This window comes from Pseudophryne corroboree, unplaced genomic scaffold (assembly GCF_028390025.1).
Source record: "Pseudophryne corroboree isolate aPseCor3 unplaced genomic scaffold, aPseCor3.hap2 scaffold_90, whole genome shotgun sequence".
Lineage (NCBI taxonomy): Eukaryota > Metazoa > Chordata > Amphibia > Anura > Myobatrachidae > Pseudophryne > Pseudophryne corroboree.
The window spans coordinates 1,070,046-1,094,413 of NW_026970479.1; the positions used below are offsets into that span (position 1 = coordinate 1,070,046).

At 46.6% G+C, this 24,368-nt stretch overlaps 25 non-coding genes across 25 annotated transcripts; 7 read left to right on the top strand and 18 right to left on the bottom strand.

The window, feature by feature from the left end:
- Positions 1-3,502: 3,502 nt before the first annotated feature.
- LOC135044534 (U1 spliceosomal RNA) lies at positions 3,503-3,665 on the bottom strand. The gene has a single exon (XR_010237113.1). It is a non-coding gene; the product is annotated as a U1 spliceosomal RNA (small nuclear RNA).
- A 152-nt stretch (positions 3,666-3,817) lies between these two features.
- Positions 3,818-3,981, bottom strand: LOC135045088 (U1 spliceosomal RNA). The gene has a single exon (XR_010237621.1). It is a non-coding gene; the product is annotated as a U1 spliceosomal RNA (small nuclear RNA).
- A 674-nt stretch (positions 3,982-4,655) lies between these two features.
- LOC135045164 (U1 spliceosomal RNA) lies at positions 4,656-4,818 on the bottom strand. The gene has a single exon (XR_010237693.1). It is a non-coding gene; the product is annotated as a U1 spliceosomal RNA (small nuclear RNA).
- A 152-nt stretch (positions 4,819-4,970) lies between these two features.
- LOC135045017 (U1 spliceosomal RNA) lies at positions 4,971-5,134 on the bottom strand. Its single transcript, XR_010237552.1, has one exon. It is a non-coding gene; the product is annotated as a U1 spliceosomal RNA (small nuclear RNA).
- A 674-nt stretch (positions 5,135-5,808) lies between these two features.
- Positions 5,809-5,971, bottom strand: LOC135044506 (U1 spliceosomal RNA). Its single transcript, XR_010237089.1, has one exon. It is a non-coding gene; the product is annotated as a U1 spliceosomal RNA (small nuclear RNA).
- Positions 5,972-6,123: 152 nt separating this feature from the next.
- Positions 6,124-6,287, bottom strand: LOC135045018 (U1 spliceosomal RNA). The gene has a single exon (XR_010237553.1). It is a non-coding gene; the product is annotated as a U1 spliceosomal RNA (small nuclear RNA).
- A 674-nt stretch (positions 6,288-6,961) lies between these two features.
- On the bottom strand, positions 6,962-7,124 carry LOC135045196 (U1 spliceosomal RNA). Its single transcript, XR_010237724.1, has one exon. It is a non-coding gene; the product is annotated as a U1 spliceosomal RNA (small nuclear RNA).
- Positions 7,125-7,273: 149 nt separating this feature from the next.
- Positions 7,274-7,438, bottom strand: LOC135044455 (U1 spliceosomal RNA). The gene has a single exon (XR_010237046.1). It is a non-coding gene; the product is annotated as a U1 spliceosomal RNA (small nuclear RNA).
- A 670-nt stretch (positions 7,439-8,108) lies between these two features.
- LOC135045125 (U1 spliceosomal RNA) lies at positions 8,109-8,271 on the bottom strand. The gene has a single exon (XR_010237658.1). It is a non-coding gene; the product is annotated as a U1 spliceosomal RNA (small nuclear RNA).
- Positions 8,272-8,423: 152 nt separating this feature from the next.
- On the bottom strand, positions 8,424-8,587 carry LOC135045011 (U1 spliceosomal RNA). Its single transcript, XR_010237547.1, has one exon. It is a non-coding gene; the product is annotated as a U1 spliceosomal RNA (small nuclear RNA).
- A 972-nt stretch (positions 8,588-9,559) lies between these two features.
- Positions 9,560-9,723, bottom strand: LOC135045134 (U1 spliceosomal RNA). The gene has a single exon (XR_010237667.1). It is a non-coding gene; the product is annotated as a U1 spliceosomal RNA (small nuclear RNA).
- A 674-nt stretch (positions 9,724-10,397) lies between these two features.
- LOC135044582 (U1 spliceosomal RNA) lies at positions 10,398-10,560 on the bottom strand. The gene has a single exon (XR_010237137.1). It is a non-coding gene; the product is annotated as a U1 spliceosomal RNA (small nuclear RNA).
- Positions 10,561-10,712: 152 nt separating this feature from the next.
- On the bottom strand, positions 10,713-10,876 carry LOC135044913 (U1 spliceosomal RNA). The gene has a single exon (XR_010237449.1). It is a non-coding gene; the product is annotated as a U1 spliceosomal RNA (small nuclear RNA).
- A 671-nt stretch (positions 10,877-11,547) lies between these two features.
- Positions 11,548-11,710, bottom strand: LOC135045126 (U1 spliceosomal RNA). The gene has a single exon (XR_010237659.1). It is a non-coding gene; the product is annotated as a U1 spliceosomal RNA (small nuclear RNA).
- Positions 11,711-11,862: 152 nt separating this feature from the next.
- Positions 11,863-12,026, bottom strand: LOC135044878 (U1 spliceosomal RNA). The gene has a single exon (XR_010237414.1). It is a non-coding gene; the product is annotated as a U1 spliceosomal RNA (small nuclear RNA).
- A 674-nt stretch (positions 12,027-12,700) lies between these two features.
- LOC135044501 (U1 spliceosomal RNA) lies at positions 12,701-12,863 on the bottom strand. The gene has a single exon (XR_010237084.1). It is a non-coding gene; the product is annotated as a U1 spliceosomal RNA (small nuclear RNA).
- Positions 12,864-13,015: 152 nt separating this feature from the next.
- On the bottom strand, positions 13,016-13,179 carry LOC135044902 (U1 spliceosomal RNA). Its single transcript, XR_010237438.1, has one exon. It is a non-coding gene; the product is annotated as a U1 spliceosomal RNA (small nuclear RNA).
- A 144-nt stretch (positions 13,180-13,323) lies between these two features.
- Positions 13,324-13,439, top strand: LOC135044697 (U5 spliceosomal RNA). Its single transcript, XR_010237238.1, has one exon. It is a non-coding gene; the product is annotated as a U5 spliceosomal RNA (small nuclear RNA).
- A 270-nt stretch (positions 13,440-13,709) lies between these two features.
- On the top strand, positions 13,710-13,826 carry LOC135044810 (U5 spliceosomal RNA). The gene has a single exon (XR_010237349.1). It is a non-coding gene; the product is annotated as a U5 spliceosomal RNA (small nuclear RNA).
- Positions 13,827-14,112: 286 nt separating this feature from the next.
- LOC135044802 (U5 spliceosomal RNA) lies at positions 14,113-14,225 on the top strand. Its single transcript, XR_010237341.1, has one exon. It is a non-coding gene; the product is annotated as a U5 spliceosomal RNA (small nuclear RNA).
- Positions 14,226-19,038: 4,813 nt separating this feature from the next.
- On the bottom strand, positions 19,039-19,201 carry LOC135044668 (U1 spliceosomal RNA). Its single transcript, XR_010237209.1, has one exon. It is a non-coding gene; the product is annotated as a U1 spliceosomal RNA (small nuclear RNA).
- Positions 19,202-19,345: 144 nt separating this feature from the next.
- On the top strand, positions 19,346-19,461 carry LOC135044733 (U5 spliceosomal RNA). Its single transcript, XR_010237274.1, has one exon. It is a non-coding gene; the product is annotated as a U5 spliceosomal RNA (small nuclear RNA).
- Positions 19,462-19,731: 270 nt separating this feature from the next.
- Positions 19,732-19,847, top strand: LOC135044762 (U5 spliceosomal RNA). The gene has a single exon (XR_010237302.1). It is a non-coding gene; the product is annotated as a U5 spliceosomal RNA (small nuclear RNA).
- A 286-nt stretch (positions 19,848-20,133) lies between these two features.
- Positions 20,134-20,249, top strand: LOC135044667 (U5 spliceosomal RNA). The gene has a single exon (XR_010237208.1). It is a non-coding gene; the product is annotated as a U5 spliceosomal RNA (small nuclear RNA).
- A 275-nt stretch (positions 20,250-20,524) lies between these two features.
- LOC135044779 (U5 spliceosomal RNA) lies at positions 20,525-20,640 on the top strand. Its single transcript, XR_010237318.1, has one exon. It is a non-coding gene; the product is annotated as a U5 spliceosomal RNA (small nuclear RNA).
- The last annotated feature ends 3,728 nt before the right edge of the window (positions 20,641-24,368 follow it).

A 24,368-nucleotide genomic window follows, 5' to 3' on the forward strand; every position in this document is an offset into this window, starting at 1 on the left:
GCTTCATCATCACCACTGCCCAAGATGATGGATTGCCTCCAGTGATAGTGGGCATGAATGTGTTGCGGAACTGCTGTGAGGAGCTCGTAGCAGCACTCCAAGGAGAGTTTCAAACTGACAAGCTCCAGGAGAAACAAGGCCTTCAACCTGGGATAGCCAAACAAAAGGGAAGAATGATAACAGAATTATCTGTAAGAGAGGAACATGAAAAAAATAAGGCCAGCCAAATAATGATAGAAATGCCCATCTCCAGTGTCCAGATTATCCGAAAGAATGCTTCAATGTTAGGCATGAATAATATAGCATCCAGTTCTAGAAACTGTGAGCAACCTATTCAAGGAACCAGTTTTGACCACCTGCAAGATAAAAGTCAGATGATAAGACACCTCAAAGCCTTACTGAAGATTGGGAAATACCTGACCAAGCGACAAAGGCAAGAATCCTCGCCAGAACTCCTGAAGTTGTTGAGACAGCGAGAAAGGCTGTTTGAAGAGAAAGGACAGTTGGTTCGATGTAGTGTGGATCCTAATACTCATTATAGGATCAGTCAACTTGTAATTCCAAGACAAAGTGCTTGTTATGTGCTTGAAGAATATCACGACAAGTCAGGTCACCCTGGGTGCAAAAGGATGGAAACAAGCATCTGGAAAAAGTTCTTTTGGGTTGAAATGAGGGAAGACATCAAGAGATGGTGCCGAAACTGTCCAACCTGTTCTGTAAGAAGAACCTTGCTGCCTCTTTCTCTCCAGAATCCATTGTCCCAAACCAGCTGTGATACTGAATCCCAAGATGGAATGGAAGAGGCTCATAAAATGTATTTACAGCAGACTAAGGTGGTTTGTCACCGACAAGGAGGCAAGAAGACTAGGGCTTGCAAAACAGAAAACCACCATAGTCAGCTGCAGTTTTGTACAGCATGTCCCAAAGACAGTTTAGAAAGAGTTCAATACTCATCCATGGCAGGGGGGTTGAGGTTTCCTAGACAAACTTTTCAAGACCATATACTGTCCAGATTTCAACCGATTGCTCCAGGAGCATGTGTTAATGTACTATAGCACAAAAGGAATTATACCTATCAGATACTGATGTTAAAAATGTTGATAAATGTTAATGTTTCAGACATAATCTGTGTTCACTAATGAATGTGACTGGATATAGTGAGAAGTTTATATAGGGATAAAACCAAAATGCGTGAGGACACGCATGTTTTGGGGGGGGGCACGTGTGATATCCCATAACAACAAGGACATTTTTGACAACAGTGTAGTTGCCTGTGCCATTTTAAATAAAGTTTATTTAAAAGAAAATTGAACAGCAGTTTGAGAAGTCAGTTGGAGCCATGGTGAGGAAAGAGCTGGCGACGCCATTACGCAGAGATGAGCAGCTGAGAGAGGGGAGACAAATAAGCTGAAAATTGCATGAGAGAGTAAGCAGTAGTGCAAAATACAGCAGTGGAAGTGCAGCAATTAACAAGTAAGAACGCCATGACACTCTCAGCCAAGAGAGTGCACAGCAAGTGTCAGAGACAGGAGAGTATAAAGCCTTTATACCAATGCTGACTGGCCTACATCTGAGGGGAAACTGCCTCAGAAACATCTATTGACTGGGTGAGATAAATCCATATTTATACTGAAACCTACTCCACTGCAAAGGACATTATCCTATATTTACTATACCTATGCAGCGATTTACATGGGAAGCAGCTCCAGTTTGTTTTAAACAATCATCTTTACTACACAGAGCTACAATATTTTGTTCACAGCTAAAGGAGACAATAGCTGCATATAACTATGTAACAACATAACCGGGCCCCAACGTGCACATAGAGACTCCCTGCAGTGACACCAATGTTATCTGGGACTTAAATATTGTCTGCATAAGTTGATTTCTATTACTAAGCAACATAGTATTAATCTCAGATTTAGTTATATTACCATTTGTGTAATGACTTAAAGTGTATATGGTGTCTGTGTTTAAGTTGCTTGAATCAAATCTTTCCCTTCCCTACTGTAATCAGTTCCTTTTCTGAGTTATGTGGTAAACCATTTATTCTTTCATACAAAGCCCTGCCTGCCTTTCTTTGTGTCTGGGGAAACCTTGCCTCTCTGCCAGGAATAGAGAAGAGCTGCTGCTGAAGGAGGAATAGTCCATCAAGGTATCCCTGACCTGTTCCACATAGTTTACACACTTGTTATACCGGGGTGTTACATTGTGTGTGACTGACCTTAGGAAGAAACCGGAGCCTCCGCTGCAGTGACCCAGCAACCAGGGCACGGGAGTATACAGTGCCGCTGGGAGTGATGAAGCTGCAGTAAAGATGTCTATTAGACCTAGCCTGCTGCAGCCCTTGTAGATTCTCATAAAAAAGTTCTTCTTTTCTTGTCAAAATTAATAGCTAAGAATAGGCTGCTTGAGGCAGGCCCCTGTTAAGTGGCCTGCTACTGAAGGCAACAACTACAAACTGAGCTCCCTGTTCATGGAAGCGGGGTTATAGAGGAGAATGCGCTGAGCATCTTGGGAACAGTCAAAAGCTTTGAGCCGGTTGGTGCCTCAGATCAAGATCCTACTCTACACCCCAATGTGAATCCTTGTGGAGTCCAGTGTACCCCACAGAAGAAATTAATGTGTCACACCCATTGGCAGCAACCTTAGAATAGCTGCTGATGGGCACAATTGAGAAAGGAAGGGGGGGGGGACATTTGAATCCAGCACATAGATGCAATTCAAATATGTAATTTGAACCTTCCTATTTTAAAATATAATGGATGAACCTCACCCTGTGAGAACAATCTTCATGATATAGAGATCTCATATGCAAAATAAGCATGAGTTGGGATAGGGCTGGGGAGGGTGGCTGCTCGGGCAGCCCCTCCCCCGTCAAGTTAAGGAGATTCAACTGAGGAAGCACAAGGGAACTCTCGTCTGGGGACAACAACTGCAGGGAGACCACATCTTTTCAGATGAACATGGGAGGGCGGAAGGCTGCCTAATACTGAAGCACCATCAAATATCAAACCATATGCAATAACTAGTACAAGCATTCCTGGGGGAAGGTCTGCAGGAGACGAATTTGCATACGGTGATGTCATCCAAGCAGTGGGCCAAAGTTGGCTGGAACCCTCATCTGCATATGAAAAGAGAAAAGGGTTATGCAGGGCATGGCGGCATTTTGCGGCGCTTGGATGACCCCTAGTTCGCATTAAACACCTCCACCCTCCTTCGGTGTGGGGCTCATGTTGACTATGCCCCAGCCCCTGAAGCATTCAAGCTGATTTCTTGCAGCAGCTGGGCACTGTAACAGCTCCAGAGCTGCTCTGTAAGGCAAATAAAAGGGTGTGGGCCCTGCAGCACTACCTGTAGTTCGCATTGTGCGTTGGAAGGCACAAAGTAAGCAGACGGGAGAAGTCAGGATAGTGCGCAAGGGCATAGAAGGGAGCGGCTCAAGAAAAGAGAAGTGGAAACAGACAGCAAACTAGGCTGGAGAGAGACCTGAGACAAAGAGATCTGAATTATACGAGAGCCGACCAGGGGAAACACAAATTATGCAGTCAAGTTTCCCACATTTGGGGAAATCGCAGGGGCAGCACAGCCAGAGTGCAATGGGTGAGCCTTGCCCTGGGAGAAGCACCTTCAAGATCATAGTATCTCACCTGGCAGGTAAATAGGAGTTGGGCTAGAGCTGGGGAGGGTCGCTGCTCGGGCACCCCCCTGTCAAGTGAAGGAGATCCAACTGAGGCAGCACAATGGAACTCTCGAAAGAAGAACAAGGCTAGAGGAAGATCTGAGACAAAGAAATCTGACTTTTACCAGAGCTGACCAGCGGAAAACACAAACACAGTCCCCCACTACCACAAATAATGCAGGCGAGTTTCCCACATTTGGGGAAATCACAGGGGTCAGCATACCCAGAATGCAATGAATGAACCTCACCCTGGGTGAACAATCTTCATGACCATGGTGTCTCCTATGCAAAATAAGTATGATTTGGGATAGGGCTGGGGAGGGCCGCTGCTCAGGCACATCTCTGTCAAGTAAAGGAAATTCAACTGAGGCAGCACAAGGGAACTCTCATCTGGGGACAACAACTGCAGGGAGAACACATATTTTCAGATGAACATGGGAGGGCAGAAGGCTGCCTAATACTGAAGCACCCCCAAACAACAAACCAAATGCAACAACTAGTGCAAGCATTCCTGGGGGAAGGCCTGCAGCAGATGGATTTGCATATGGTGATGTTATCCAAGCAGTGGGTCAAAGTTGGCTTCAACCCTCATCTGCATATGAAAAGAGAAAAGGGGCATGCAGGGCATGGCGGCCTTTTGCGCTGCTTGGATGACCCCTAGATCGCATTAAACACCCCCACCCTCCTTTGGTGTGGGGCTCATGTTGGCCATGCCCCATCCCATGAAGCATTCAAGCTGATTTCTTGCAGTAGCTGGGCACTGTAACAGCTCCAGAGCTGCTCTGTAAGGCAAGTAAAAGGGTGTGGGCCCTGCAGCACTACCTGTAGTTTGCATTGTGCATTGGAAGGCACAAAGTAAGCAGACGGGAGGAGAAGTCAGGATAGTGCACAAGGGTATAGAAGGGAGGGGCTCAAGAAAAGAGAAGTGGAAACAGACAGCAAACTAGGCTGGAGAGAGACCTGAGACAAAGAGATCTGAATTATACGAGAGCCGACCAGGGGAAACACAAATTATGCAGTCAAGTTTCCCACATTTGGGGAAATTGCAGGGGCAGCACACCCAGAGTGCAATGGGTGAGCCTTGCCCTGGGAGAAGCACCTTCATGATCATAGTATCTCACCTGGCAGGTAAGTAGGAGTTGGGCTAGAGCTGGGGAGGGTCGCTGCTCGGGCACCCCCCTGTCAAGTGAAGGAGATCCAACTGAGGCAGCACAAAGGAACTCTCGAAAGAAGAACAAGGCTAGAGGAAGATCTGAGACAAAGAAATCTGACTTTTACCAGAGCTGACCAGAGGAAAGCACAAACACAGTCCACCACTACCACAAATAATGCAGTCGAGTTTCCCACATTTGGGGAAATCACAGGGGTCAGCATACCCAGAGTGCAATGAATGAACCGCACCCTGGGAGAACAATCTTCATAACAATGGTATCTCCTATGCAAAATAAGTATGATTTGGGATATGGCTGGGGAGGGCCGCTGCTCAGGCACATCTCTGTCAAGTAAAGGAGATTCAACTGAGGCAGCACAAGGGAACTCTCATCTGGGGACAACAACTGCAGGGAGAACACATATTTTCAGATGAACATGGGAGGGCAGAAGGCTGCCTAATACTGAAGCACCCCCAAACAACAAACCAAATGCAACAACTAGTGCAAGCATTCCTGGGGGAAGGCCTGCAGCAGATAGATTTGCATATGGTGATGTCATCCAAGCAGTGGGTCAAAGTTGGCTTCAACCCTCGTCTGCATATGAAAAGAGAAAAGGGGCGTGCAGGGCATGGTGGCCTTTTGCGGCACTTGGCTGACCCCTAGTTTGCATTAAACACCTCCACCCTCCTTCGGTGTGGGGCTCATGTTGGCTATGCCCCAGCCCCTGAAGCATTCAAGCTGATTTCTTGCAGCAGCTGGGCACTGTAACAGCTCCAGAGCTGCTCTGTAAGGCAAGTAAAAGGGTGTGGGCCCTGCAGCACTACCTGTAGTTCGCATTGTGTGTTGGAAGGCACAAAGTAAGCAGAAAGGAGGAGAAGTCAGGATAGTGCGCAAGGGCATAGAAGGGAGCGGCTCAAGAAAAGAGAAGTGGAAACAGACAGCAAACTAGGCTGGAGAGAGACCTGAGACAAAGATATCTGAATTATACGAGACCTGACCAGGGGAAACACAAATTATGCAGTCAAGTTTCCCACATTTGGGGAAATCGCAGGAGCAGCACACCCAGAGTGCAATGGGTGAGCCTTGCCCTTGGAGAAGCACCTACATGATCATAGTATCTCACCTGGCAGGTAAGTAGGAGTTGGGCTAGAGCTGGGGAGGGTCGCTGCTCGGGCACCCCCCTGTCAAGTGAAGGAGATCCAACTGAGGCAGCACAAAGGAACTCTCGAAAGAAGAACAAGGCTAGAGGAAGATCTGAGACAAAGAAATCTGACTTTTACCAGAGCTGACCAGAGGAAAGCACAAACACAGTCCACCACTACCACAAATAATGCAGTCGAGTTTCCCACATTTGGGGAAATCACAGGGGTCAGCATACCCAGAGTGCAATGAATGAACCGCACCCTGGGAGAACAATCTTCATAACAATGGTATCTCCTATGCAAAATAAGTATGATTTGGGATATGGCTGGGGAGGGCCGCTGCTCAGGCACATCTCTGTCAAGTAAAGGAGATTCAACTGAGGCAGCACAAGGGAACTCTCATCTGGGGACAACAACTGCAGGGAGAACACATATTTTCAGATGAACATGGGAGGGCAGAAGGCTGCCTAATACTGAAGCACCCCCAAACAACAAACCAAATGCAACAACTAGTGCAAGCATTCCTGGGGGAAGGCCTGCAGCAGATAGATTTGCATATGGTGATGTCATCCAAGCAGTGGGTCAAAGTTGGCTTCAACCCTCGTCTGCATATGAAAAGAGAAAAGGGGCGTGCAGGGCATGGTGGCCTTTTGCAGCACTTGGCTGACCCCTAGTTTGCATTAAACACCTCCACCCTCCTTCGGTGTGGGGCTCATGTTGGCTATGCCCCAGCCCCTGAAGCATTCAAGCTGATTTCTTGCAGCAGCTGGGCACTGTAACAGCTCCAGAGCTGCTCTGTAAGGCAAGTAAAAGGGTGTGGGCCCTGCAGCACTACCTGTAGTTCGCATTGTGCGTTGGAAGGCACAAAGTAAGCAGAAAGGAGGAGAAGTCAGGATAGTGCGCAAGGGCATAGAAGGGAGCGGCTCAAGAAAAGAGAAGTGGAAACAGACAGCAAACTAGGCTGGAGAGAGACCTGAGACAAAGAGATCTGAATTATACGAGACCTGACCAGGGGAAACACAAATTATGCAGTCAAGTTTCCCACATTTGGGGAAATCGCAGGGGCAGCACACCCAGAGTGCAATGGGTGAGCCTTGCCCTGGGAGAAGCACCTTCATGATCATAGTATCTCACCTGGCAGGTAAGTAGGAGTTGGGCTAGAGCTGGGGAGGGTCGCTGCTCGGGCACCCCCCTGTCAAGTGAAGGAGATCCAACTGAGGCAGCACAAGGAAACTCTCGAAAGAAGAACAAGGCTAGAGGAAGATCTGAAACAAAGAAATCTGACTTTTACCAGAGATCAGAGGAAAACACAAACACAGTCCCCCACTACCAACAAATAAAGCAGTCACGTTTCCCACATTTGGGGAAATCACAGGGGTCAGCATACCCAGAATGCAATGAATGAACCTCACCCTGGGAAAGTAATCTTCATGACCATGGTATCTCCTATGCAAAATAAGTATGATTTGGGATAGGGCTGGGGAGGGCCGCTGCTCATGCACATCTCTGTCAAGTAAAGGAGATTCAACTGAGGCAGCACAAGGGAACTCTCATCTGGGGACAACAACTGCAGGGAGAACACATATTTTCAGATGAACATGGGAGGGCAGAAGGCTGCCTAATACTGAAGCACCCCCAAACAACAAACCAAATGCAACAACTAGTGCAAGCATTCCTGGGGGAAGTTCTGCAGAAGACGGATTTGCATACGGTGATGTCATCCAAGCAGTGGGTCAAAGTTGGCTTCAACCCTCATCTGCATATGAAAAGAGAAAAGGGGCGTGCAGGGCATGGCGGCCTTTTGCGGTGCTTGGATGACCCCTAGTTCGCATTAAACACCCCACCCTCCTTTGGTGTGGGGCTCATGTTGGCCATGCCCCATCCCCTGAAGCATTCAAGCTGATTTATTGCAGCAGCTGGGCACTGTAACAGCTCCAGAGCAGCTCTGAACGGCAAGTAAAAGGGTGTGGGCCCTGCAGCACTACCTGTAGGTTGCATTGTGCATTGGAAGGCACAAAGTAAGCAGACGGGAGAAGTCAGGATAGTGCGCAAGGGCATAGAAGGGAGCGGCTCAAGAAAAGAGAAGTTGAAACAGACAGCAAACTAGGCTGGAGAGAGACCTGAGACAAAGAGATCTGAATTATACGAGAGCCGACCAGGGGAAACACAAATTATGCAGTCAAGTTTCCCACATTTGGGGAAATCGCAGGAGCAGCACACCCAGAGTGCAATGGGTGAGCCTTGCCCTGGGAGAAGCACCTACATGATCATAGTATCTCACCTGCCAGGTAAGTAGAAGTTGGGCTAGAGCTGGGGAGGGTCGCTGCTCGGGTACCCCCCTGTCAAGTGAAGGAGATCCAACTGAGGCAGCACAAGGGAACTCTCGAAAGAAGAACAAGGCTAAAGGAAGATCTGAGACAAAGAAATCTGACTTTTACCAGAGCTGACCAGAGGAAAGCACAAACACAGTCCCCCACTACCACAAATAAAGCAGTCGAGTTTCCCACATTTGGGGAAATCACAGGGGTCAGCATACCCAGAATGCAATGAATGAACCTCACCGTGGGAGAACAATCTTCATGACCATGGTATCTCCTATGCAAAATAAGTATGATTTGGGATAGGGCTGGGGAGGGCCGCTGCTCAGGCACATCTCTGTCAAGTAAAGGAGATTCAACTGAGGCAGCACAAGGGAACTCTCATCTGGGGACAACAACTGCAGGGAGAACACATATTTTCAGATTAACATGGGAGGGCAGAAGGCTGCCTAATACTGAAGCACCCCCAAACAACAAACCAAATGCATCAACTAGTGCAAGCATTCCTGGGGGAAGGCCTGCAGCAGATGGATTTGCATACGGTGATGTCATCCAAGCAGTGGGTCAAAGTTGGCTTCAACCCTCGTCTGCATATGAAAAGAGAAAAGGGGCGTGCAGGGCATGGCGGCCTTTTGCGGCGCTTGGATGACCCCTAGTTCGCATTAAACACCTCCACCCTCCTTCGGTGTGGGGCTCATGTTGGCTATGCCCCAGCCCCTGAAGCATTCAAGCTGATTTCTTGCAGCAGCTGGGCACTGTAACAGCTCCAGAGCTGCTCTGTACGGCAAGTAAAAGGGTGTGGGCCCTGCAGCACTACCTGTAGTTTGCATTGTGCATTGGAAGGCACAAAGTAAGCAGACAGGAGGAGAAGTCAGGATAGTGCACAAGGGTATAAAAGGGAGGGGCTCATGAAAAAAGAAGTGGAAACAGACAGCAAACTAGGCTGGAGAGAGACCTGAGACAAAGAGATCTGAATTATACGAGAGCCAACCAGGGGAAACACAAATTATGCAGTCAAGCTTCCCACATTTGGGGAAATCAGAGTGCAATGGGTGAGCCTTGCCCTGGGAGAAGCACCTTCATGATCATAGTATCTCACCTGGCAGGTAAGTAGGAGTTGGGCTAGAGCTGGGGAGGGTCGCTGCTCGGGCACCCCCCTGTCAAGTGAAAGAGATCCAACTGAGGCAGCACAAGGAAACTCTCGAAAGAAGAACAAGGCTAGAGGAAGATCTGAGACAAATAAATCTGACTTTTACCAGAGCTGACCAGAGGAAAGCACAAACACAGTCCCCCACTACCACAAATAATGCAGTCGAGTTTCCCACATTTGGGGAAATCACAGGGGTCAGCATACCCAGAATGCAATGAATGAACCTCACCCTGGGAGAACAATCTTCATGACCATGGTATCTCCTATGCAAAATAAGTATGATTTGGGATAGGGCTGGGGAGGGCCGCTGCTCAGGCACATCTCTGTCAAGTAAAGGAGATTCAACTGAGGCAGCACAAGGGAACTCTCATCTGGGGACAACAACTGCAGGGAGAACACATATTTTCAGATGAACATGGGAGGGCAGAAGGCTGCCTAATACTGAAGCACCCCCAAACAACAAACCAAATGCAACAACTAGTGCAAGCATTCCTGGGGGAAGGCCTGCAGCAGATGGATTTGCATACGGTGATGTCATCCAAGCAGTGGGTCAAAGTTGGCTTCAACCCTCGTCTGCATATGAAAAGAGAAAAGGGGCGTGCAGGGCATGGCGGCCTTTTGCGGTGCTTGGATGACCCCTAGTTCACATTAAACACCTCCACCCTCCTTCGGTGTGGGGCTCATGTTGGCTGTGCCCCAGCCCCTGAAGCATTCAAGCTGATTTCTTGCAGTAGCTGGGCACTGTAACAGCTCCAGAGCTGCTCTGTACGGCAAGTAAAAGGGTGTGGGCCCTACAGCACTACCTGTAGTTTGCATTGTGCATTGGAAGGCACAAAGTAAGCAGACAGGAGGAGAAGTCAGGATAGTGCACAAGGGTATAAAAGGGAGGGGCTCATGAAAAAAGAAGTGGAAACAGACAGCAAACTAGGCTGGAGAGAGACCTGAGACAAAGAGATCTGAATTATACGAGAGCCGACCAGGGGAAACACAAATTATGCAGTCAAGCTTCCCACATTTGGGGAAATCGCAGGGGCACCACACCCAGAGTGCAATGGGTGAGCCTTGCCCTGGGAGAAGATCCTTCATGATCATAGTATCTCACCTGGCAAGTAAGTAGGAGTTGGGCTAGAGCTGGGGAGGGTCGCTGCTCGGGCACCCCCCTGTCAAGTTAAAGAGATCCAACTGAGGCAGCACAAGGGAACTCTCGAAAGAAGAACAAGGCTAGAGGAAGATCTGAGACAAAGAAATCTGACTTTTACCAGAGCTGTCCAGAGGAAAGCACAAACACAGTCCCCCACTACCACAAATAATGCAGTCGAGTTTCCCACATTTGGGGAAATCACAGGGGTCAGCATACCCAGAATGCAATGAATGAACCTCACCCTGGGAGAACAATCTTCATGACCATGGTATCGCCTATGCAAAATAAGTATGATTTGGGATAGGGTTGGGGAGGGCCGCTGCTCAGGCACATCTCTGTCAAGTAAAGGAGATTCAACTGAGGCAGCACAAGGGAACTCTCATCTGGGGACAACAACTGCAGGGAGAACACATATTTTCAGATAAACATGGGAGGGCAGAAGGCTGCCTAATACTGAAGCACCCCCAAACAACAAACCAAATGCAACAACTAGTACAAGCATTCCTGGGGGAAGGCCTGCAGCAGATGGATTTGCATATAGTGATGTCATCCAAGCAGTGGGTCAAAGTTGGCTTCAACCCTCGTCTGCATATGAAAAGAGAAAAGGGGCGTGCAGGGCATGGCGGCCTTTTGCGGCGCTTGGATGACCCCTAGTTCGCATTAAACACCTCCACCCTCCTTCGGTGTGGGGCTCATGTTGGCTATGCCCCAGCCCCTGAAGCATTCAAGCTGATTTCTTGCAGCAGCTGGGCACTGTAACAGCTCCAGAGCTGCTCTGAACGGCAAGTAAAAGGGTGTGGGCCCTGCAGCACTACCTGTAGTTTGCATTGTGCATTGGAAGGCACAAAGTAAGCAGACGGGAGAAGTCAGGATAGTGCGCAAGGGCATAGAAGGGAGCGGCTCAAGAAAAGAGAAGTTGAAACAGACAGCAAACTAGGCTGGAGAGAGACCTGAGACAAAGAGATCTGAATTATACGAGAGCCGACCAGGGGAAACACAAATTATGCAGTCAAGTTTCCCACATTTGGGGAAATCGCAGGAGCAGCACACCCAGAGTGCAATGGGTGAGCCTTGCCCTGGGAGAAGCACCTACATGATCATAGTATCTCACCTGCCAGGTAAGTAGAAGTTGGGCTAGAGCTGGGGAGGGTCGCTGCTCGGGTACCCCCCTGTCAAGTGAAGGAGATTCAACTGAGGCAGCACAAGGGAACTCTCGAAAGAAGAACAAGGCTAGAGGAAGATCTGAGACAAATAAATCTGACTTTTACCAGAGCTGACCAGAGAAAAGCACAAACACAGTCCCCCACTACCACAAATAATGCAGTCGAGTTTCCCACATTTGGGGAAATCACAGGGGTCAGCATACCCAGAATGCAATGAATGAACCTCACCCTGGGAGAACAATCTTCATGACCATGGTATCTCCTATGCAAAATAAGTATGATTTGGGATAGGGCTGGGGAGGGCCGCTGCTCAGGCACATCTCTGTCAAGTAAAGGAGATTCAACTGAGGCAGCACAAGGGAACTCTCATCTGGGGACAACAACTGCAGGGAGAACACATATTTTCAGATGAACATGGGAGGGCAGAAGGCTGCCTAATAATGAAGCACCCCCAAACAACAAACCAAATGCAACAACTAGTGCAAGCATTCCTGGGGGAAGGCCTGCAGCAGATGGATTTGCATACGGTGATGTCATCCAAGCAGTGGGTCAAAGTTGGCTTCAACCCTCGTCTGCATATGAAAAGAGAAAAGGGGCGTGCAGGGCATAGCGGCCTTTTGCGGCGCTTGGATGACCCCTAGTTCGCATTAAACACCTCCACCCTCCTTCGGTGTGGGGCTCATGTTGGCTATGCCCCAGCCCCTGAAGCATTCAAGCTGATTTCTTGCAGCAGCTGGGCACTGTAACAGCTCCAGAGCTGCTCTGTACGGCAAGTAAAAGGGAGTGGGCCCTGCAGCACTACCTGTAGTTTGCATTGTGCATTGGAAGGCACAAAATAAGCAGACAAGAGGAGAAGTCAGGATAGTGCACAAGGGTATAAAAGGGAGGGGCTCATGAAAAAAGAAGTGGAAACAGACAGCAAACTAGGCTGGAGAGAGACCTGAGACAAAGAGATCTGAATTATACGAGAGCCGACCAGGGGAAACACAAATTATGCAGTCAAGCTTCCCACATTTGGGGAAATCGCAGGGGCACCACACCCAGAGTGCAATGGGTGAGCCTTGCCCTGGGAGAAGCACCTTCATGATCATAGTATCTCACCTGGCAGGTAAGTAGGAGTTGGGCTAGAGCTGGGGAGGGTCGCTACTCGGGCACCCCCCTGTCAAGTGAAAGAGATCCAACTGAGGCAGCACAAGGGAACTCTCGAAAGAAGAACAAGGCTAGAGGAAGATCTGAGACAAATAAATCTGACTTTTACCAGAGCTGACTAGAGGAAAGCACAAACACAGTCCCCCACTACCACAAATAATGCAGTCGAGTTTCCCACATTTGGGGAAATCACAGGGGTCAGCATACCCAGAATGCAATGAATGAACCTCACCCTGGGAGAACAATCTTCATGACCATGGTATCGCCTATGCAAAATAAGTATGATTTGGGATAGGGCTGGGGAGGGCCGCTGCTCAGGCACATCTCTGTCAAGTAAAGGAGATTCAGCTGAGGCAGCACAAGGGAACTCTCATCTGGGGACAACAACTGCAGGGAGAACACATATTTTCAGATAAAAATCTTGGTCATGCTCTGGTTTCTCTTCAGATCGAACAAATCTTTCGCCTCTTACTAAAGATTTCCGTGGAGAGGAGCAAAACCGAGTTTTATCTCAATTTTTGCATGCCCCATCTTTTTGGGGTTTCTTTTACCGGTTTAAAGATAGAATGAGTGTGCTTTAATGTAAGCTCATTTGCATAGAAATGACAGTAAATGTTTATTTATGTTCAAACAGAACTTTCTTGACCATGCTACTTGCTTTAAAGATCTGGGAGCACATGGAATACAGTACAAACCATGCTTATAGCAAGGAGAAGCCAGGTGAGAAATCTGCTTTCTTTCAAATTGGGCGCTCACTTTGATCTGAATGAGGACTGCTGGCACAGCACTCAGGCGACAGGTGGAATCTTGGTCATGCTCTGGTTTCTCTTCAGAATGAACAAATCTTTCGCCTTTTATTAAAGATTATCCGTGGAGAGGAGCAAAACTGAGTTTTATCTCAATTTTTGCATGCCCCATATTATTGGGGTTTCTTTTATCAGTTTAAAGACAGAACAAGTGTGCTTTCTTGTTAGCTTTAATGTAAGTTTATTTGCATAACAATGACAATAAATGTCTGTTTCTTTTCAAGCAGAACTTTCTTGACCATACTAATTGCTTGAAAGATCTGGGAGCACATGGAAAAGAGTACAAACCATGTTTATAGCAAGGGGAAGCCTGGTGAGAAATCTGCTTTCTTTCTTTCAAATTGGGTGCTCACTTTGAGCTGAATGAGGACTGCTGGCATGGCACTCAGGCGACAGGTGGAATCTTGGTCATGCTCTGGTTTCTCTTCAGAACGAACAAATCTTTCGCCTTTTACTAAAGATTTCCGTGGAGAGGAGCAAAACTGAGTTTTATCTCAATTTTTGCATGCCCCATATCATACCTCCCAACTGTCCCGATTTTCGCGGGACAGTCCCGTTTTTTGGGGACTGTCCCGCTGTCCCACCTGCGGGCCGCAGTGTCCCGCGGTGGGGAGGACAGTTGGGAGGCTCTGTCTGTCGCTGCCCTGCTTAGCAGAGCAGCGGTGAATAGTCGCTGTGCGCACAGCGTCTATTCACTGAAGTCAGAGGGAGAGGTGGCATGCCAGCGGCTCACAGAGCGCTGGGCATGCCCCCTCAGTGCCGAAAACGGGGGCGTGACTCGCGATCGCGGGTCCTCCCGCGAAGCCATGCCCCTTTTTACTTAGGCCACGCCCTTTTTGGGAGCGCGTGCGACTTCGCCGCGCGTGTGTCCCTCTTTGCGAGCCGACAAAGTTGGGAGGTATGCCCATATTATTGGGGTTTCTTTTATCAGTTTAAAGACAGAACGAGTGTGCTTTCTGGTTAGCTTTAATGTAAGTTCATTTGCATAACAATGACAGTAAATGTTTGTTTCTTTTCAAACAGAACTTTCTTGACCATGCTACTTGCTTGAAAGATCTGGGAGCACATGGAAAACAGTACAAACCATGCAGTATCACAAGAGCCTTTATTTGATCTTTCATGAAGATAGAGCAGAATTGAGGACACGTCAACAATTTCTGCCGAAGGTGGTTCATCTTTCCACATGGTGCCTTTGGCCACTGACACCTTCGTTGAGTCAAAGTCTCTGGCTGTGGTCAGAACTTTGAAAATTTATGTCACCAGAACGGTTCAGATTAGGAAAACAGAGGCTCTGTTTGTCCTGTATGCTCCCAACAGGATTGGGTGTCCTGCTTCCATGTAGACCATTATGCGCTGGATCTGTGGTAAGATTCAGCATGCTCATTCCATGGCAGGATTGCCGTTACTGAATTAGGTGAAGACCCATTCTACTAGAAAGGTGGGTTCATCCTGGGCAGCTGGTCGGGGAGTCTCGGCATTGCAACTTTGCCGAGCAGCTATTTAGTAAACACTTTTGCTAAGTTTTACAAGTTTGATACCTTGGCCGATGATAACTTCAAGTTGGGTAATTCGGTGCTGCAGAGTCGTACGCACTCTTCCACCCGTTCAAGAGCTTTGGTATAACCCCATGGTTCTTAATGTGACCCCAGCATCCTCTAGGTCGTATGAGAAAATAGGATTTTAATACCTACCGGTAAATCCTTTTCTCTTAGTCTGTAGAGGATGCTGGGCACCCGTCCCAGTCCATACTGTGTCTGCAGTTATTACTTGTGGTTATACACATGTTGTGTTATGGTTCTGGTCAGCTTTTTGCTGCAATTATTCATGCCGTTGGCTTGTGTTCTGTTGAATGCCACGTTCTGCGGCATGCTTAAGGTGTGAGCTGGTAAGATGCTCACCTTAGTTTAACAATAAATCCTTTCCTCGAAATGTCCGTCTCCATGGGCACAGTTCCTATAACTGGAGTCTGGAGGAGGGGCATAGAGGGAGGAGCCAGTTCACACCCTTTGATAGTCTTAAAGTGCCCATGTCTCTTGCGGATCCCGTCTATACCCCATGGTTCTTAATGTGACCCCAGCATCCTCTACGGACTAAGAGAAAAGGATGCCCTTGCGCACTATCCTGACTTCTCCTCCCGTCTGCTTACTTTGTGCCTTCCAACGCACAATGCAAACTACAGGTGGTGCTGCAGGGCCCACACCCTTTTACTTGCCTTACAGAACAGCTCTGGAGCTGTTACAGTGCCCAGCTGCTGCAAGAAATCAGCTTGAATGCTTCAGGGGATGGGGCATGGCCAACATGAGCCCCACACCAAAGGAGGGTGGGGGTGTTTAATGAGAACTAGGGGTCATCCAAGCACTGCAAAAGGCCGCCATGCCCTGCACGCCCCTTTTCTCTTTTCATATGCAGATGAGGGTTCCAGCCAACTTTGGCCCACTGCTTGAATAACATCACTGTATGCAAATCCGTCTGCTGCAGACCTTCCCCCAGGAAGGCTTGTACTAGATGTTGCATATGGTTTGATATTTGATGGTGCTTCAGTATTAGGCAGCCTTCCGCCCTCCCATGTTCATCTGAAAAGATGTGGTCTCCCTGCAGTTGTTGTCCCCAGACGAGAGTTCCCTTGTGCTTCCTCAGTTGAATCTCCTTAACTTGACGGGGGAGGGGCTGCCCGAGCAGCCACCCTCCCCAGCCCTATCCCAACTCATACTTATTTTGCATATGTGATCTCTTGATCATGAAGATTGTTCTCACAGGGTGAGGTTCATCCATTATATTTTAAAATAGGAAGGTACAAATTACATATTTGAATTGCATTTATGTGCTGGATTCAAATGTCCCCCCCCCCCCTTCCTTTCTCAATTGTGCCCGTCAGCAGCTATTCTAAGGTTGCTGCCAATGGGTGTGACACATTAATTTCTTCTGTGGGGTACACTGGACTCCACAAGGATTCACATTGGGGTGTACAGTAGGATCTTGATCTGAGGCACCAACCGGCTCAAAGCTTTTGACTGTTCCCAAGATGCTCAGTGCATTCTCCTCTATAACCCCGCTTCCATGAACAGGGAGCTCAGTTTGTAGTTGGTGCCTTCAGTAGCAGGCCACTTAACAGGGGCCTGCCTCAGGCAGCCTATTCTTAGCTATAAATTTTGACAAGAAAAGAAGAACTTGTTTTATGAGAATCTACAAGGGCTGCAGCAGGCTAGGTCTAATAGACATCTTTACTGCAGCTTCATCACTCCCAGCGGCGCTGTATACTCCCGTGCCCTGGTTGCTGGGTCACTGCAGCGGAGGGTCCGGTTTCATCCTAAGGTCAGTCACACACACACCACCCTTCCGGATCACGAGGCCGCTGATGAAGGGGAGCGTGGCCGTAGGGGGTGGACCGTGTGCGCACTGGCGTGGACACTGATTACTGGGCAGCCGCTCCACTAGCCACCAGGTACAGTTAAGGAGCACAGGTCTGGGGGTTTTTCTCCTATATTAACCCAATTTTGTACTGCCCGCAGCGCATTGTGATAGGTAATAGGGCCTGATTCAGGTTGGATTGCAATCACAATAAGCGATCCAACTGCAAAAATTGCTAAGAGCATACGCATGTGCCTGCATTTTCTGCGGCACCCCGCAGAGAATGCGATCGCCTCTGCCTGTCAATCGGGGCGGGGGGGGATAGGTGGGTCAGCAACACTCCATTTCCAAGTCAGGGATGGAGCGGTGCGGGGGCAAGGCTTCAAAATGGGGTCTGCAACGGAGTAGACACAGGGGGCGTGGTCACAGCGGCTGTATGACATCACATTCAGCCGCTGTGATCACAAAAATGGTGGCGGCTTCCTGCGCGCACATACAGTCTGCACCAGCAGGAGGCTACACCATTTTTTATGATCACGCTGAACTGCAGTGCGACTGCAATTATAGCATGGTCAAGAAGGGAGGCGTCATGCTGGGTGGCCATGCCCTTTCACTGTGCAGGAGCCAGCACCGCTCACACACTAGTCCCCGGGTGCAGCCCCCAACCCCCGGGACACCCGGAGCAACAAAATGTAGATTCAGGCCACCAGGCCACGCCCCTACCTATGAAACCATGCCTCCTTTTTACCATTGCGCTGCTTATCTGCGCGCACTGCATTACAATCTCCCTCGCCACCTCTCTGGGTGTCACCAGTGATAGTGACACCTCTGCCATGCTTGTAGCAGCTGGTCCTAAGATCTACGCCTCAAGCCCTGAGTGTTTGCCCTTGTGACTTGTTGATCATCATAGCGAAGCAGATGCTTACAGAAAACTGCAGGGGCTTAGATTGAAAATAAAAAAATTGATTGGTATAAGGTAGAGAGGAGCGGGTTCGGTTCTCCGAGAACCGAATTCCCCACGAACTCCACGTTGTTTACACTGGTCCGAGGCAGGCTCGGTTGTTCCCGCCTGACTCGCAAAACCTGAACAAGGGAAAATGTCATCATCCCGCTGTCGGATTCTCGCGAGATTCGGATTCCATATAAAGAGCTGCGCGTTGCCGCCATTTTTACTCGTGCATTGAAGAGAGAGCGGAATGGACGTGGCTATGTTCTCTCAGTGGAAATCTCAATATCAGTGCTCAGTATCAGTGGTTACTTATTGCTGCTCAGTAATACTAGTAGTGTGTCTCTCCTGCTCAGTGTCAGTTCTCAGTAGTATCCTCATCAGTGCTCAGTATCACTGCTCATTGTCTTGTGCTGCATTGTGGTGCTCAGCATACTACAGTACATTACTAATAGTCCAGTGCTGCATCTTGCTGCTCAGTGTCAGTTCTAGTATCCTCATCAGTGCTCACTATCACTGTTCATTGCATTTTGGTTTTCTGTATACTACAGTAACATAGTAATATAGTAACATATAGTAACATAGTTTTTGAGGTTGAATAGAGGCAAATTGCCCATCGTGTTCAACCTGTTTTAAGTTGTGATGATTCTACATACTTGCTGAATAATGTTTTATGACTAGTTAGCTACTATAACTCATGTTACCCCCGGATTAACCATGTTGATATTTTAAGTATTATAACCTTAGATAGCTTTTTCATTCAGAAATGTATCCATTCCTTTTTTAAATCCAATTACAGAGTCCGCCATTACCACCTTCCCTGGCAGGGAATTCCACATCCTGATTGCCCTAACAGTGAAGATCATAGTATCTCACCTGGCAGGTAAGTAGGAGTTGGGCTAGAGCTGTGGAGGATTGCTGCTCGGGCACCCCCTGTCAAGTGAAGGAGATCCAACTGAGGCAGCACAAGGGAACTCTCGAAAGAAGAACAAGGCTAGAGGAAGATCTGAGACAAAGAAATCTGACTTTTACCAGAGCTGACCAGAGGAAAGCACAAACACAGTCCCCCACTACCACAAATAATGCAGTCGAGTTTCCCACATTGGGGAAATCACAGGGGTCAGCATACCCAGAATGCAATGAATGAACCTCACCCTGGGAGAACAATCTTCATGACCATGGTATCTCCTATGCAAAATAAGTATGATTTGGGATAGGGCTGGGGAGGGCCGCTGCTCAGGCACATCTCTGTCAAGTAAAGGAGATTCAACTGAGGCAGCACAAGGGAACTCTCATCTGGGGACAACAACTGCAGGGAGAACACATATTTTCAGATGAAAATCTTGGTCATGCTCTGGTTTCTCTTCAGAACGAACAAATCTTTCGCCTTTTACTAAAGATTTCCGTGGAGAGGAGCAAAACTGAGTTTTACCTCAATTTTTGCATGCCCCATCTTTTTGGATTTTCTTTTATCGGTTTAAAGATAGAATGAGTGTGCTTTAATGAAAGCTCATTTGCATAGAAATTACAGTATATGTTTGTTTCTTTTCAAACAGAACTTTCTTGACCATGCTACTTGCTTGAAAGATCTGGGAGCACATGGAATACAGTACAAACCATGCTTATAGCAAGGAGAAGCCAGGTGAGAAATCTGCTTTCTTTCAAATTGGGCGCTCACTTTGATCTGAATGAGGACTGCTGGCATGGCACTCAGGCGACAGGTGGAATCTTGGTCATGCTCTGGTTTCTCTTCAGAATGAACAAATCTTTCGCCATTTATTAAAGATTTCCGTGGAGAGGAGCAAAACTGAGTTTTATCTCAATTTTTGCATGCCCCATATTATTGGGGTTTCTTTTATCAGTTTAAGGACAGAATGAGTGTGCTTTCTTGTTGGCTTTAATGTAAGTTTATTTGTATAACAATGACAGTAAATGTCTGTTTCTTTTCAAACAGAACTTTCTTGACCATGCTACTTGCTTGAAAGATCTGGGAGCACATGGAAAAGAGTACAAACCATGCTTATAGCAAGGGGAAGCCTGGTGAGAAATCTGCTTTCTTTCTTTCAAATTGGGTGCTCACTTTGAGCTGAATGAGGACTGCTGGCATGGCACTCAGGCGACAGGTGGAATCTTGGTCATGCTCTGGTTTCTCTTCAGAACGAACAAATCTTTCGCCTTTTACTAAAGATTTCCGTGGAGAGGAGCAAAACTGAGTTTTATCTCAAATTTTGCATTCCCCATCTTATTGGGGTTTTATTTTATCTGTTTAAAGATAGAACGAGTGTGCTTTAATGTAAGCTCATTTGCATAGAAATGACAGTAAATGTTTGTTTCTTTTCAAACAGAACTTTCTTGACTATACTAATTGCTTGAAAGATCTGGGAACACATGGAAAAGAGTACAAACCATGTTTATAGCTAGGGGAAGCCTGGTGAGAAATCTGCTATCTTTCTTTCAAATTGGGTGCTCACTTTGAGCTCAATGAGAACTGCTGGCATGGCACTCAGGCGACAGGTGGAATCTTGGTCATGCTCTGGTTTCTCTTCAGAACTAACAAATATTTCGCCTTTTATTAAAGATTTCCGTGGAGAGGAGCAAAACTGAGTTTTATCTCAATTTTTGCATGCCCCATATTATTGGGGTTTCTTTTATCAGTTTAAAGACAGAACGAGTGTGCTTTCTTGTTAGCTTTAATGTAAGTTGCCATAGATGCAGTGAAACACACGTGTAGGGCACGGCGTGTCCGCGTGTATTTGACTCATGTGAAATGTTATAAAACAAAAATATATGATTATGATGTTAGCTGTTAGTCTCCACTAATAGGGAATAGAAGCTGAGCTATAAGAAAGGAATACACTAGATATGATGTCACTTAGCAGATACAATGTCTAAAGTGCATACAGATAGCTACTAATAACTCTTGATAAGAAAGTATATCAGTGTGGGTATATTTATATGATGGGATATTGGGACTAGTGAATATATATCACTCCTGCTGTCCAGATTGGCAATAACCAGACAATTATGATAAGAGTAGAGATGTCACATGGGCTGCTATAGATATTAATTTAATGCTGTATGTGTCATTTGTTACAAATGGATACATTTTCTATGAGTCAGCCTAGCAGCTGCATGTTCTAACAGAACACTATCCTCACACAGAATCTGCTAACCTTGAGATAACTAAATGACAGTGTGTAACAGTCTCTTTACTATAAGACTGTTACAAAGTAATATATATATTTGAAGTCAGTCTAGCAGCTGTGTGTTCCAGCAGTTTATAAGACAAAGAAAATCTCCTATTGTGGAATCTAGACACATGGGACTGCTGGCCTGTGTCATACTATTTCTATGTAATACCAGTAACATGTATATAACTGTTACATAATTGTTACAAATGGATAAATCTTTGAGTCAGCCTAGCAGCTGCATGTCCAAACAGGACACCATAAATCCTTTACAGTGTAACAAATTGATTTGGTAACACTTAAAGGCTGGAGAGCAGTTATATGCCTTACTAGCATACTCAATATACCACATTATTACACCAGTTACCACGATTATTGACAGCGCATTTGATATATTATATTACCCTCACACTGAGTCTGTTTACCTTTAGATAACTAAGTGACCGAATATGTAACAGTTTCTCTATCATAAGACTGTTACAAAGTGAGATAGATATATTTGGAAGTCAGTCAAACAGCTGTGTGTTTCAGCGGTTTATAAGAAAATTCCTCATTGTGGAATCTGGACCACTAAGGGTTATTATATATATAGCACATGGAATTGCCACATCTCCCTATATGATAATTTCATTACACTGTAACATAATAAGAATTAACTCTTTAACAGTGTAAATAGAGAGTAATGAATCTCTGACACATGGAATATATTATTTCTTAGATGAATTGGATAAACCATTATGACAGACACTTTGCTTCCTAATAAGAATTGAGGTGGCTATACCTCTAAGGAAAGCATTATTGCCTACGCCTAGATCAGATTAAATAAGATCTGGCTGAATATATGAAGGAAGGTTGCTATTTATATGAGAATTGGAATTGCTATATTCCTTAAGGCAACCCCACCGATTGATATATGTTGTCAATTAAGTATATCTGAACGGCTATATCTGGACCAGATTTAATAAGATCTGGCTGATTATATGAAGGAGGGCTGCTATTTATATTGGAATTGCCATATTCCTTAAGGCAACCGCACCTGTTGGTATATCTCGCCAATTAACTATATCTAAACAGCTAAATTAAAGCTATTCATCATTTTTTTAGTTTGGATATTAATAAATATGATCTTTCCATGATGCATAGAGATTTCCCTATCAAGTGATTCCTTATCCGATATAGAAAGCTATCCCCCTGTGGTATTGAATTTAGGAATATAGTCTTAGGGGACACAGAGAAATAAGTGATCCCCATCTACCTAAGCACCCCACAAATTGGAGGTTAGCTTACCGGTTATACTCAATCACCCCCACAAATTCGCCAATGGGGATGGCTTCCCGGGAGGTAACCCCTATTGAGTGAAGGGAGTATATAGGATACGACCCAGTGGTACCTGACGACATAGATACTAACAGCTATTTAATAACATTACGCTAGAAAGTGATTATTAGCAACATATATATCTATATAAACAACCCCGCCAGGGTTGTGCCTTCAAAAATAATCACACACGGACACGCTTTTTAAACCTTTTTTTCACATCTCTTTATTCTTCTTATGCACATGTATGTTAGTTCTGTGATTTTAACCTTTATGTTTCACTGCAGTTTGGGATAATAATATTAATATTTATCCAATTTTAATACATACTTAATAAAGGTTATATTTTATGATTCATTCATTCTGTCCAGTGCGTCAACAGTGCAGATTTCTTCTTGTTTTTTCTCCCAAATTCTATAACAATGACAGTAAATGTTGTTTCTTTTCAAACAGAACTTTCTTGACCATGCTACTTGCTTGAAAGATCTGGGAGCACATGGAAAACAGTACAAACCATGCAGTATCACAAGAGCCTTTATTTGATCTTTCATGAAGATAGAGCAGAATTGAGGACACGTCAACAATTTCTGCCGAAGGTGGTTCATCTTTCCACATGGTGCCTTTGGCCACTGACACCTTCGTTGAGTCAAAGTCTCTGGCTGTGGTCAGAACTTTGAAAATTTATGTCACCAGAACGGTTCAGATTAGGAAAACAGAGGCTCTGTTTGTCCTGTATGCTCCCAACAGGATTGGGTGTCCTGCTTCCATGTAGACCATTATGCGCTGGATCTGTGGTAAGATTCAGCATGCTCATTCCATGGCAGGATTGCCGTTACTGAATTAGGTGAAGACCCATTCTACTAGAAAGGTGGGTTCATCCTGGGCAGCTGGTCGGGGAGTCTCGGCATTGCAACTTTGCCGAGCAGCTATTTAGTAAACACTTTTGCTAAGTTTTACAAGTTTGATACCTTGGCTGATGATAACCTCAAGTTGGGTCATTCGGTGCTGCAGAGTCGTACGCACTCTCCCACCCGTTCAAGAGCTTTGGTATAACCCCATGGTTCTTAATGTGACCCCAGCATCCTCTAGGTCGTATGAGAAAATAGGATTTTAATACCTACCGGTAAATCCTTTTCTCTTAGTCCGTAGAGGATGCTGGGCACCCGTCCCAGTCCATACTGTGTCTGCAGTTATTACTTGTGGTTATACACATGTTATGTTATGGTTCTGGTCAGCTTTTTGCTGCAATTGTTCATGCCGTTGGCTTGTGTTCTGTTGAATGCCACGTTCTGCGGCATGCTTAAGGTGTGAGCTGGTAAGATGCTCACCTTAGTTTAACAATAAATCCTTTCCTCGAAATGTCCGTCTCCCTGGGCACAGTTCCTATAACTGGAGTCTGGAGGAGGGGCATAGAGGGAGGAGCCAGTTCACACCCTTTGAAAGTCTTAAAGTGCCCATGTCTCTTGCGGATCCCGTCTATACCCCATGGTTCTTAATGTGACCCCAGCATCCTCTACGGACTAAGAGAAAAGGATGCCCTTGCGCACTATCCTGACTTCTCCTCCCGTCTGCTTACTTTGTGCCTTCCAACGCACAATGCGAACTACAGGTGGTGCTGCAGGGCCCACACCCTTTTACTTGCCTTACAGAACAGCTCTGGAGCTGTTACAGTGCCCAGCTGCTGCAAGAAATCAGCTTGAATGCTTCAGGGGATGGGGCATGGCCAACATGAGCCCCACACCAAAGGAGGGTGGGGGTGTTTAATGCGAACTAGGGGTCATCCAAGCACCGCAAAAGGCCGCCATGCCCTGCATGCCCCTTTTCTCTTTTCATATGCAGATGAGGGTTCCAGCCAACTTTGGCCCAC